A 12,261-nucleotide genomic window follows, 5' to 3' on the forward strand; every position below is an offset into this window, starting at 1 on the left:
AGTTGTTGTGTAATTTTTTCCTTCTGGTTAGAAATCATGGTAAATATCAATGTAACACTTTAAGAGCAGATAAACCTGGTCCCCTGTATAACAAAATTAATTTCTGCAAGTACTGAACCTGTGAAAGTTAATTTCAAACCAGTACTAATGAGCATTCACCTTCTTGGTAAGATTAAGATTATCACCATTTCAAAAACTGATAGAACATTTGATGGGGGTAAAAATAGATGAATTTCTTTCTCATCGTGTCAAATTATTTTCAGGTCAAAATTTGCAAAGTTCTGAATCCTCAAGTCTCTGCCATTAAAGAATGGATTACAGATAACCCAAAATATCGTTTCTCAAACATATTTTGCTACATCTATCAAGGTGGATATTTGATCAATTATAAACTTCAATACCTATTGTCATTTACCCATGAGTTGTCGCTTCAAATTATTTACAAACTCCCTATATTGTCAAAAAAAAAGGACATAGAATAATTCATTAGAGTCATGATCCACTTCACAGTAGGTCACACAGGCATTTTAAACATTGACTCAGACTAATGCGAAAGAATATCTGGATCGAGAAAATTTTGGCATGCGACGTAAATTCTACATAGAAAGTTATTTAAACTTCTGTGATACTTCTTTTATTAAACCTACATAAAAGCCATATTTTTCATTGGTCTTTAAATTTTTGGAGAAATATTAAAACAGATAAATGGAAACAAATCAGGAAAAAGTTACTTCGTAAGTGTTAACTTACGAAGAAGACATTAATGATGAATTGTGAAATATAATAAGAAAATTTGGGCCGGTATTTAAAATCGGCACATTTGGCTTTAGCACGTTTATGATTAAAATTGTAAGGATTCTATTTTAGGTTTTAAGATTGAATAATATCACATAAAATGATTAAGTTAAAAGTCAAAAGACAGACAGTGGTTACAAAATCATAGGACATGTTAGAACCAGCCTGTGGCTCTGGTCCTCTAGATTTACTTTGCATTATCACAGATGCTGTGAATTAGCAAATTTCCTTATCTATTATGGGATACAAAATGATATGACCATGTTGAGCTCACAGTAGCATCTTTGATGTAATATTCCTCAGAATTCAAACTCAAAAATGGTTCCACAAATTGGAATTTAAACGACTTTCAAAAGGGACGTGCACTGCATATCTAGATATCAATGAATTCCTGTTTCGATTTTATCTCCTGTATTCTATGTAATATTAGGAAACTGAAAGAAGGCATTAAGTTTGAGTGGGTTATACTTTTTCCATACAATAACAATTATAGAGACTAATGGGGAGATATTTTATGAAATCATAATACACTTCAATGTAAGACCATCATGATCAAAGTTTTAAATAAATACTACACTATTCTAGACATATGTGGAGTGTGTCAGATATTCCTCTACAATTTACCCTTCTTTAAATTGGTTATAGAAAGTACAAGGGCTAATTTGATAGCAATTATGTTACAAATTAATGGGTCATATTGTTCTTTTTGCATATAGTCATTTGTTTATTTTTAGTGGATTCATATTATATGCAGGGTACAAAGTTGCTACATGCACAAAGGAACTCCCTAACTTCCATAAAGCCACAAGGGGAAATTTTTATTTTTCATTTTTTTATTGGATATTTTTTATTTACATTTCAAATATTATTCCCTTTCTTAGTTTTCCATTTATAAGCCCCCTATCTCATCCCCTGCCCTTCTTCTATCGGTGTTCCCCCTCCCCAAACCACTGCCCTTCCCACCTCCTCGCCCTGACATTCCACTACACTGGGGGGATCCAGCCTTGGCAGGACCAAAGGCTTCTCTTCCCACTGGTGTCCAACAAGGCCATCCTCTGCTACATATGCAGCTAGAGCCATGGATCAGTCCATGTATAGTCTTTAGGTAGTGATTAAGTCCCTGGGAGCTCTGGTTGGTTGGTATTGTTGTTCTTATGGGGTTGCAAGCCCCTTCAGCTCCTTCAATCCTTTCTCTAATTCCTCCAATGGGGATCCTGTTCTCAGTTCAGTGGTTTGCTGCTAGCATTTGCCTCTGTATTTGTCAGGCTCTAGCTGTGCCTCTCAGCAGACAGCTATACCAGGCTCCTCTCAGCATGCACTTCTTGAATTCATCAATATTGTCTAGGTTTGGTGGCTGTATATATACAACCCCAGGTGGGGCAGGTTCTGAATGATTATTTCTTCAGTGTCTGCTCCAAACTTTGTCCATATCTCCTCCTTTGCTCCTTTGAATATTTTTGTACCCCCTTTTAAGAAGGGGTTGCACTTTGGTCATCCTTCTTGAGTTTCATCTGGTCTGCGGATTGTATCTTGGATAATTTGAGCTTTTGAGCTAATACCCACTTATCAGTGAATCCAAACAGTGTGTGTGTGTGTGTGTGTGAGAGAGAGAGAGAGAGACAGAGACAGAGACACAGAGAGAGACAGAGAGAGACAGAGACAGAGATTGGGTTACCTCACTCAAGATGATATTTTCTAGTTCCATCCATTTTCCTATAAATTTCTTGATGTCATTGTTTTTGATAGCTGAGTAGTACTCCATTGTGTAGATGTACCACATTTTCTGTATCCATTCCTCTGTTGAAGGGCATCTGGATCCTTTCCAGTTTCTGGCTATTATAAATAAGGCTGCTATGCTATGGAGCATGTGTCCTTGTTATATGTTGGAGCATCATTTGGTTATATGCCCAGGAGAGGTATAACTGTGTCTAATTTTCTGATGAACCTCCAGACTGATTTCCAGAGTGGTTGTACCAGTTTGCAGCCCCACCAACAATGGAGGAGTGTTACTCTTTCTGTACATCCTCAACAACATCTGCTGTCATCTGAGTTTTTGATCTTAGCCATTCTGACTGGTCTGAGGTGGAGTCTCAGGGTTGTTTTGATTTGCCTTTTCCTGAAGACTAAGGATATTGAACATTTCTTTAGGTGCTTCTCAGCCATTCGATAATCCTCAGCTGAGAATTTTTTGTTTAGCTCTGTACCCCATTTTTAAGAGGGTTATTTGATTCTCTGGAGTCTAACTCCTTGAGTTCTTTGTGTACGGTGGATATTAGCCCTCTATCAGATGTAGGATTGGGAAAGACCTTTTCCCAATCCGTTAATTGTTGTTTTGTCCTAATAACAGTTTTCTTTGCCTTACAGAAGCTTTTCAATTTTATGTCCCATTTGTTGACTCTTGATCTTAGACCATAAGCCATTAGTTTTTTTTTTATCAAGAACTTTTCTCCAGTGCCCATGTGTTTGAGGCTCTTTCTCACTTTTTCTTTTATTAGTTTGAATGTATCTGGTTTTATTGGAGGTCCTTGATCCACTTGTGTCATAAATTTTAGTAACAGAGCATGGAAAATTATTTGTCTCCACCATTCATAAGTTTGATTATAATAATCTGAAATAATAGTAATTTGAATGTTTGAACCTAGTGTGTGTTCATGGGCTAGAAAATTGAATAAACTTCTATATTCAAATATAATGCTTTGCTAACCAATAATATCTCTTGAGATACTACAACTACATACATATTAATATTCCTACAAAGTAAATTACCATCTTTATCTGCATAGCTTCTATGTGTAGTAGTTGAATAAACTTGAATGACATATGGATTGTATTGCCTAATTGAAGATATGATGATTTTTATATGATTTGATATTTAGAAATAAAAGGCAAGCAGTTGTGGAATAATTATCAGTGACTCAGTTGAGAATGATTTAAGATCTAACAGTTTAAATCCAAAAGAATTAACACTGTGAAGTAATGTGCTATTATTTTTGGTTTACAGTTTTGTCTTCATATAGGCTTAGAATTACTTACATATCAAATACAGCCATGTTATTTCTACTAGGTTATACTCATGAGCAATGAAGGGTCATAAGACTGTATGTAGCATTGTGTAAATACATCTGATTTTGCATTGAAGAAATTAATGGGTTTTTTTTCTAGATTTTTTTCTTAATTTACAAGATTCTTTGTGTATTTTAATTTCAAGAAATTTATTGGCACAATATACTTATATGTTTTAATTCCAATCATCACATGATAAGTATTTCATTTTCTCCTTCCAATAAACATGTAATTCTTTTATGGTACCTTTAAGTATCTTTACAAAAAAAAAAAAGGTTCACCTACTCATTTTTTGCAGCAGGATATTACTGAGGTTATCTTAGAGATTTTATCTTTACAGAGGTAAGCATTATGTCATTAAGTGTAATATAAATTCTCACAGCATATATATGTGTGTGTGTGTGTATATATATATATATATATATACTGTACTTAAGCAGCACTCATTTGCATAGAAATATATAAGACAATATTAAGACATCAATATTTTACCCAGTGATCATCTCTATCATTTAATCTAATTGCTTCAATTTTCTTGAAATTGTGTGTCCATGTCTTATATACTGAGCATGAAAATTATTCTTAGATACAAGACAAGCAAATCAGTGGGAATTTTGGGCTACATGATGAGTTCACATTAATTATGTTCTGAATTTGAAACAAGAAAAAAAAAAGAATCTTCATCAGAGAAACCAATAACACAACTGGGTATGTTATTGTCACCTTGGAAAAGTTTTAGCAACATAATGATATGCTGTGAATGGTGTTTATCAGATTTATGGTATTTTAAATGATATGTTGTTAAAAATTGGCATAATTGACTACAATATCCTTAGCACTCTATGAGGAATATAACGATAAATTCTGGAAGTGTTCCCTATACCATGACACAAGAGTTGTGTGACTAGTATCAATAGAGTGTGCTGAAGCTTGCAAAAACATGGAAACTTACCCATATACAAAGAGGTTTGAAGAATCTTCAGTGTAAGCAGGTTCTCATTGGTAGCTCATGTTTCTTATCCACCTTGAAATGTAGAAAAAAAAAAAAAAAAAAACCCACATCTTACTGAAGAAGTGAGGGAAGAATATATCATCCTAATAGAGAGGCGAAAGATTCCAAATGAAAACATCAAAAATATATATTTAGTAGATAAATTCAATGTTGTTGCCAATGGAAAATTGGAGGGAAAAAAAAGCTGTCAACAAGAATCTCATTTCCCATTTGCATTTCAGAAAAATAGCAAATAGGATTCTGTAAAACACTGGAAATGTGAATTGACCTTTTATTTTTATTATTTGCATTTCATAGGTCTATGTCCTAAATGGAAGTCTTTGTGCAATGAGTAGAGTCTTGATAATTACTCCTCGTGAATTGTTTTAAAATGCTTTCTGGTTAACTCTTTCATGTTATCAACATTTAAAATATTTACATTTGATGACTTGTGTTTTTATTTTTTTTTAATTATTTACTTCCATGTACTTGACTAATATAAGAATCTCATTTGGAATAAATAGTTGAGTTCATAAAATGTTTTAGAAGTTTAAAGAGTGATCTTGAAAATTAACTGTGAAAACCTCCCAACCAAAAAAAAAAGTCCAGGGACTTAAGACTTTAGTGAAGAATTCTACCAGACCTTCAAGAAAGAGCTAATACCAACATGCCTCATAATAGTCCATAAAATAGAAACAAAAGGAAGACTACCTAATTGATTCTATGAAACCACATTTACTCTAAACCACACAAGGACTCAACACAAAATGAGATCTTCAGACCAAATTTGCTTTTGAATATCAATGCAAACTTAATCAATAAAATGTTAGCAAACTGAATCCAAGAACACATCAAAACTATCATTCAGTGCAATCAAGTAGGCATCATACCAGGAATGCAAGGTTAGATCAATAAAGGAAAATAAATTAATACGATCCACTATTAAAACAAACTCAGAGGGAAAAAAATCACTTTATTGTCTCATTAGATGATGAAAAGGCATGTGACAAAATACAATACCCCTTCATGTAAAAAGTATTGGAGATATGAGGATTCAAGGTGTCTACATAAACAAAGTCAACCACAGCAAAACAGTAGCAATTATCAAATTAAATTAAGACAGGCATGTCCCAATAAAAGAAGGAACAAAACAAGGATACCCACTCTGCCCAGTTCAATATAATATTCAAATTTCTAGATAGAGCAATAAGAACAAAAGTAGATCAAGGGAATACAAATTGGGAAAGAACAAGGCAAGATATAACTATTTGCAGATGATATGATATTATACATAACTACATGAGCAACTCAATAAATTCTACTATAGAACTTATACAAATGATAAATGACTTCAACAAGATGGGTGAATATAAATTTAACTCAAATAAATTAGTATCCTCCCTTTATACAAATGATACATAGGCTGAGAAAGAAATTAGGAAATCAATACCATTCGCAATGGTCACAAAAACTATAAAATATCTTGGGGTAACCTTAAACAAGTGAAAGGTCTAGATGACAAGAACTTAAAGTGTCTCAAGAAAGAAATCAAAGAAAACTTCAGAAAATGAAGATATCATGCATATGGATTGACAGAAATATTATAGTAAAATGGCCATCCTACCAGAAGCAATCTACAGATTCAGTGCAATTTCCATCAAAATTCTAACGTAATTCCTTGAAGACATGGGACGATCAATTCTCAATTTCATTTGAAAAACCAAAGAACCGAGGAGAGTTAAAACAATTCATAACAATGGAACAGCTTCTCAGGAAGTCAGCATCCCTGACCTCAAGTTCAGATAATTATAATATGGGATTGGTACAAAGATGATCAGTGGAATAAAATCAAAAAACCTGATCTTTTCAATCAATTGAAAATTTGGAATTTAAGAAATAAAGCCACTTTCTTACAGACACTTAATCTTTGACAGATTAGACAAAAATACACAAAGCAAAGTAGAAAGCATCTATATATTATATATATAGATGTATTATCTATTTATTATGTCTACCTGGCAGTGGATATGTATAAAAATGTGAATTGGTCTAAATTTTCACCTTTCATAAAGCTCAAGCTCATGTGGATCAAGGACCTCAACATAAAATCTGAATCTAATAAAAGAGAAAGTGGGGAGGAGCCTCGAACTCATTGGCTTGAAAGCAGTGGTAGGGATGGGGGAATGGTTGTGGTGGTTCCTAAACAGAACCCCAATGTCTCAGGATTGATGATCAAGAATTGATATATGGCACCTCCCGAAACTGAAAATCTTCAGTAAGGCAAAGGATATAGTTTACAGAAAAAAAAAAAGAAAAAAGAAAAAGGCAACCTACATATGGGGAAAAACTTCACTAACCTCACAATGGACAGAGGGATAATATCCAAAATACATAAATAATTCAAGAATTGAACATCCAAACAACCAAACAAGCCAATCAAAATTGGGGTACAGGGGTTGGGGATTTAGCTCAGCAGTAGAGCACTTACCTAGCGAGCGCAAGGCCCTGGGTTCGGTCCCCAGCTCCGGAAAATAAAAAGAAAAAAAAGAAGAAAAAAAAAGTGGGGTACAGAACTAAATGTAGAATTCACAACATTGATCTCGAATGGTAGGGAAGCACAGTAAGAAGTGTGTCTTACATGACCTTCAAGAAAATATTGGCTACCATATCACAGGGGAGACAAAGTGATCATGGAAATGCAAATGAAAATGTCCCTGATATTCCACCTTACACCAATCAGAATTGCCAACATCAAAACCCAGGTGATCGCACATTTTGGCAAGAATGTGGGCAAAGAGGAACTCTCCTCCATTACTACAGGGATTACAAACCAGAAGAACCACTCTGGAAATCAATCTCAAGGTTCCTCAGAAAATTGGAAATAGATCTACCAAAAGATGAAGCTATACCAGTCTTGGGCATATACCCAAGATGGCTCACAATGCCACAGGGGCACATTTTCCACTATGTTCATGAGGCCTCATTTGTGATAGACAGAAGCTAGAAACAACCCCATGTCCCACAAAGGCAGAATAAATATATAAAAATGTGGTTTATTTAAACAACGGAGTACTATACAGCTGTTAAGAATGAAGGCATAAAAAAAAAGAATGAAGGCATGAGTTTAGCATACAAATGGATGGAGCTTGAAAATATCATCCTGAGTGAGGTAACTCAGAACCAAAAATACATGCATAGTATGTTCTCACTAATAAATGGATACTTGGGCTGGAGAGATGGCTCAGTGATTAAGAACACTGGCTACTCTTCCTGAGGTCCTAATTTCAATTCCCAGCAACTACACAGTGGCTCACAACCATCTGTAATGAGATCTGATGCCTTCTAGCCTTCAGTCACATATGCAGGCAGAATGCTGTATACATAAATAAATCTTTAAAAAAATAAATGGATATTATCCAAAAAATACAGAATACCCAGGATACAATCCACAGAATTGAAGAATGTTAACAAGCAGAAGGACCCAAGTGAGGATTCCTCAATCCCACTTGGGAGGAAAATGAAAACAATCATGGGGGCAGAGGAAGGGAAGGACCTCAGTGAGGGTGAGGACAAATGAGGAAAAGTGGAAGATAATCAGGAATTGTAAAAAAAAAAAGAAAGAAAGAAAGTGAACCAGAAGTAAAGCCCTGAGGATCAAAAGAAAGAATGGAAACAGGCGATCTTGAGAAGTAGAGGGCGAGGTGACCATTTAGAATATTCCAGAATGTATCAGAGACCTGATAGGTAAAAGATGATTGGGACTCAGAGGGACATTAGATAAAATGTCTGACAGTGGGGAGAGGGAATTTTACTGTCTACCTCCATTAGAAGGCAGGGCATCGGGTGAAGTGATGCCATCCAACAGTCAAAAACTCTGATCCAGATTGTCCATTACAGGGGTGAAAATGGAGCAGAGACTGAGGGAGAGGAGGTCCAATTGTAAGCCCCAATGGAGATCCAGTTCAAGAGGAGGCTCCTAGGTCTGGCATTATCACTGACGCCATTGTGTACTTACAGACATGAGTCTATCATGGAGGCTTTCTGAGAGGTCAAAAGGAGGCTGAGAGGGTTATATTCAGACATTTACATGCAACCAATGTACAGAAGCCAGGCACACTTGTGGTTGAGTTGGTGAAAAACTGGAAGAAGCTGAGGAGGAAGATGACACCATAGGAAAACCAACTGTGTCAACTTACCTGGACTCCCAGGATCTCTCAGACACTGAGTCAGAACAAGGCAGCAAACACCAGATAATATGAAACCCCCATCACATATGCAGCAAAGGACTTCCTGGTCTGGCCCCAGTGAGAAAAATCCCACACATAACACTCTAGAGAATTGAGGCACTAGGGAGCGTGGAGGTCTGGTGGGGTGAGTGGGGGTTGGGGACATCTTGGATACAATGGAGAAGTAATGGCATGGGGAAATTTTGGAGGACAGACTAGTAGGGAGAATGACTGAACTATATAATAATAATAATAATAATAATAATAATAATAATAATAATAATAATAACTTTCTTGACTTATATCTACATTATAAAGGCTTTTAATATTTTATTATTGCAATGTGATTCCTGAATGACTTTATAAGTCAGGGTTCTCTAGAGTCACAGAACTTATGGGCAGTCTCTATATAGTAAAGAAATTTGTGGATGACTTAAACTCTGTCGTCCAACTCACCAATCATAGTGAGCAGCAGCTGTGAGTGTAAATCCAGTAAAGTGTAAATCTGAGGTTCTAGAAGTTTCTCAGTCCCAAAAGGCAGGCAGGCAAATAAATGCCTTTCTCCTTCCGATGTCCTTCTGTAGGTCTCCAACAGAAGATGTGGCACAGAATAAAGGTGTGTGCCACCATTCCTGTATCTGGGACCTACTTTGTCCCAATAACCCTGAACCCCTAAATCTCCTTGCCTTGCTCTCCTGGTAGTCATAGACACAATGCCTCAAGGTTTCTATGCCAAGATCCAGGTCAGAAACTTTATCTCCCAACCTCAAGATCAGGATCACAGGTGGGCCTTCCAGTTCTGGTTTGTAGTTCATTCCAGATATAGTGAAGTTGACAACCAGGAAAAGCCACTACAGCCCACACCTTGTCAATTTGATCCAGATAAAATTTCATGTGCTCATGAAACAATAACCAGGTCATGAATACACCTAACATGATATAACCAATCACACACGTTTGTAAATTTAAATAGTCCAACGTCTCTTAGGAACATTCTTTTACTATCTCATATTAAATACCAATTGATGTCAAAGAAATTGAAATAAGTACATATATTTTAATAAAATAAAATTATTCATATTACTTTATGATCCTTGTTTCTGCAATTTGTTCAGTGGACTTAGCTGGTATATATACTTGCTCTACTACTCGTTCTGTATTTCCTTCATCCTACGCAAACACCTCAGCAGGACTTGGCACTTCCTAAAGCAATGACCCATACCTCCATTATTGATGGGTCTGTGTCCGTCATCCTGCTTAGATTAGGCTGTTGTAGTCTCACATTGACTTTAATCACAGAACATGGTAGTACACAGAGGGGGTAATAGCACTAGGGGGTATCCTACACTCGAGAAATAATCCTTCTTACCTCCATTTTGAAGAGGCAATCCTATTTCCCCAAGATATTTTAGACATATCCCCCCTCCTAGCACTGTTATTCCTTTCTTAGCCTGTTGGGTTTTGTTGTTGTTGTTGTTGTTGTTGTTGTTGTTGTTGTTGTTGTTATTCTAGATGAATTTGCAAATTGTTCTGTCTAACTCTGTGAAGAATTGGGTTGGTATTTTGATGGGGATTGCATTGAATCTGTAGATTGCTTTTGGTAAAATGGCCATTTTTACTATATTAATCCTGCCAGTCCATGAGCATGGGAGATCTTTCCATCTTCTGAGATCTTCCTCAATTTCTTTCTTCAGAGGCTTGAAGTTCTTATCAAGAATCTTTCAATTGCTTGGTTAAAGTCACACCAAGGTATTTTGTATTATTTGGGACTATTATGAAGGGTGTCATTTGCTAATTTCTTTTTCTTTCTTTCTTTTTTTTTTTTTTTTCCTTTTTTTTCGGAGCTGGGGACCGAACCCAGGCCCTTACGCTTGCTAGGCAAGCACTCTACCGCTTAAGCCAAATCCCCAACCCCGCTAATTTCTTTCTTGGCTTGTTTCTCTTTTGTGTAGAGGAAGGCTACTGATTTATTTGAGTTAATTTTATACCCAGCCACTTTGCTGAAGGTGTTTATCAGGTTTAGTAATTCTCTGGTGGAACTTTTGGGATCACTTAAGTATACAATCATATCGTCTGCAAATAGTGATATTTTGACTTCTTCCTTTCTAATCTGTATCTCTTTGATCTCCTTTTGTTGTCTGATTCCTCTGGCTAGGACTTCGAGAACTATATTGAATAAGTAGGGAGAGAGTGGGCAGCCTTGTCTAGTCCCTGATTTTAGTGGGATTGCTTCACGTTTCTCTCCATTTAGTTTAATATTATCTACTGGTTTGTTGTATATGGCTTTTATTATGTTTAGGTGTGGGCCTTGAATTCCTGTTCTTTCCAGGACTTTTATCATGAAGGGGTGTTGAATTTTGTCAAATGCTTTCTCAGCATCTAATGAAATGATCATGTGGTTTTGTTCTTTCAGTTTGTTTATATATTGGACTATGTTGATGGTTTTCTGTACATTAAACCATCCCTGCATCCCCAGAATGAAGCCTACTGGATCATGATGGATGATTGTTTTGATCTGTTCTTGGATTCGGTTTGCAAGAATTTTATTGAGTATCTTTGCGTTGATATTCATAAGGGAAATTGGTTTGAAGTTCTCTTTCTTTGTAGGGTCTTTGTGTGGTTTAGGTATAAGAGTAATTGTGGCTTCATAGAAGGAATTCGGTAGTGCTCCATCTGTTTCAATTTCATGGAATAGTTTGGATAATATTGGTATGAGGTCTTCTATGAAGGTCTGATAGAATTCTGCCCTGAACCCATCTGGACCTGGGCTCTTTTTGGTTGGGAGACTTTTAATGACTCCTTCTATTTCCTTAGAAGTTATGGGATTGTTTAAATGGTTTATTTGTTCCTGATTTAACTTTGGTACATGGTATCTGTCTAGGAAATTGTCCATTTCCTCGAGATTTTCAAGTTTTGTTGAATATAGGCTTTTGTAGTAGGATTTGATGATTTTTTTTGAATTTCCTCTGAATCTGTAGTTATGTCTCCCTTTTCATTTCTGATTTTGTTAATTTGGACACACTCTCTGTGTCCTCTGGTTAGTCTGGCTAAGGGTTTATCTATCTTGTTCATTTTCTCAAAGACCCAACTTTTGGTTCTGTTGATTCTTTCTATAGTTCTTTTTGTTTCTACTTGGTTGATTTCAGCTCTGAGTTTGATTATTTCCTGCCTTCTACTCCTCCTGGG

The sequence above is a fragment of the Rattus rattus genome, chromosome 16 (assembly GCF_011064425.1).
Source record: "Rattus rattus isolate New Zealand chromosome 16, Rrattus_CSIRO_v1, whole genome shotgun sequence".
Taxonomy (NCBI): domain Eukaryota; kingdom Metazoa; phylum Chordata; class Mammalia; order Rodentia; family Muridae; genus Rattus; species Rattus rattus.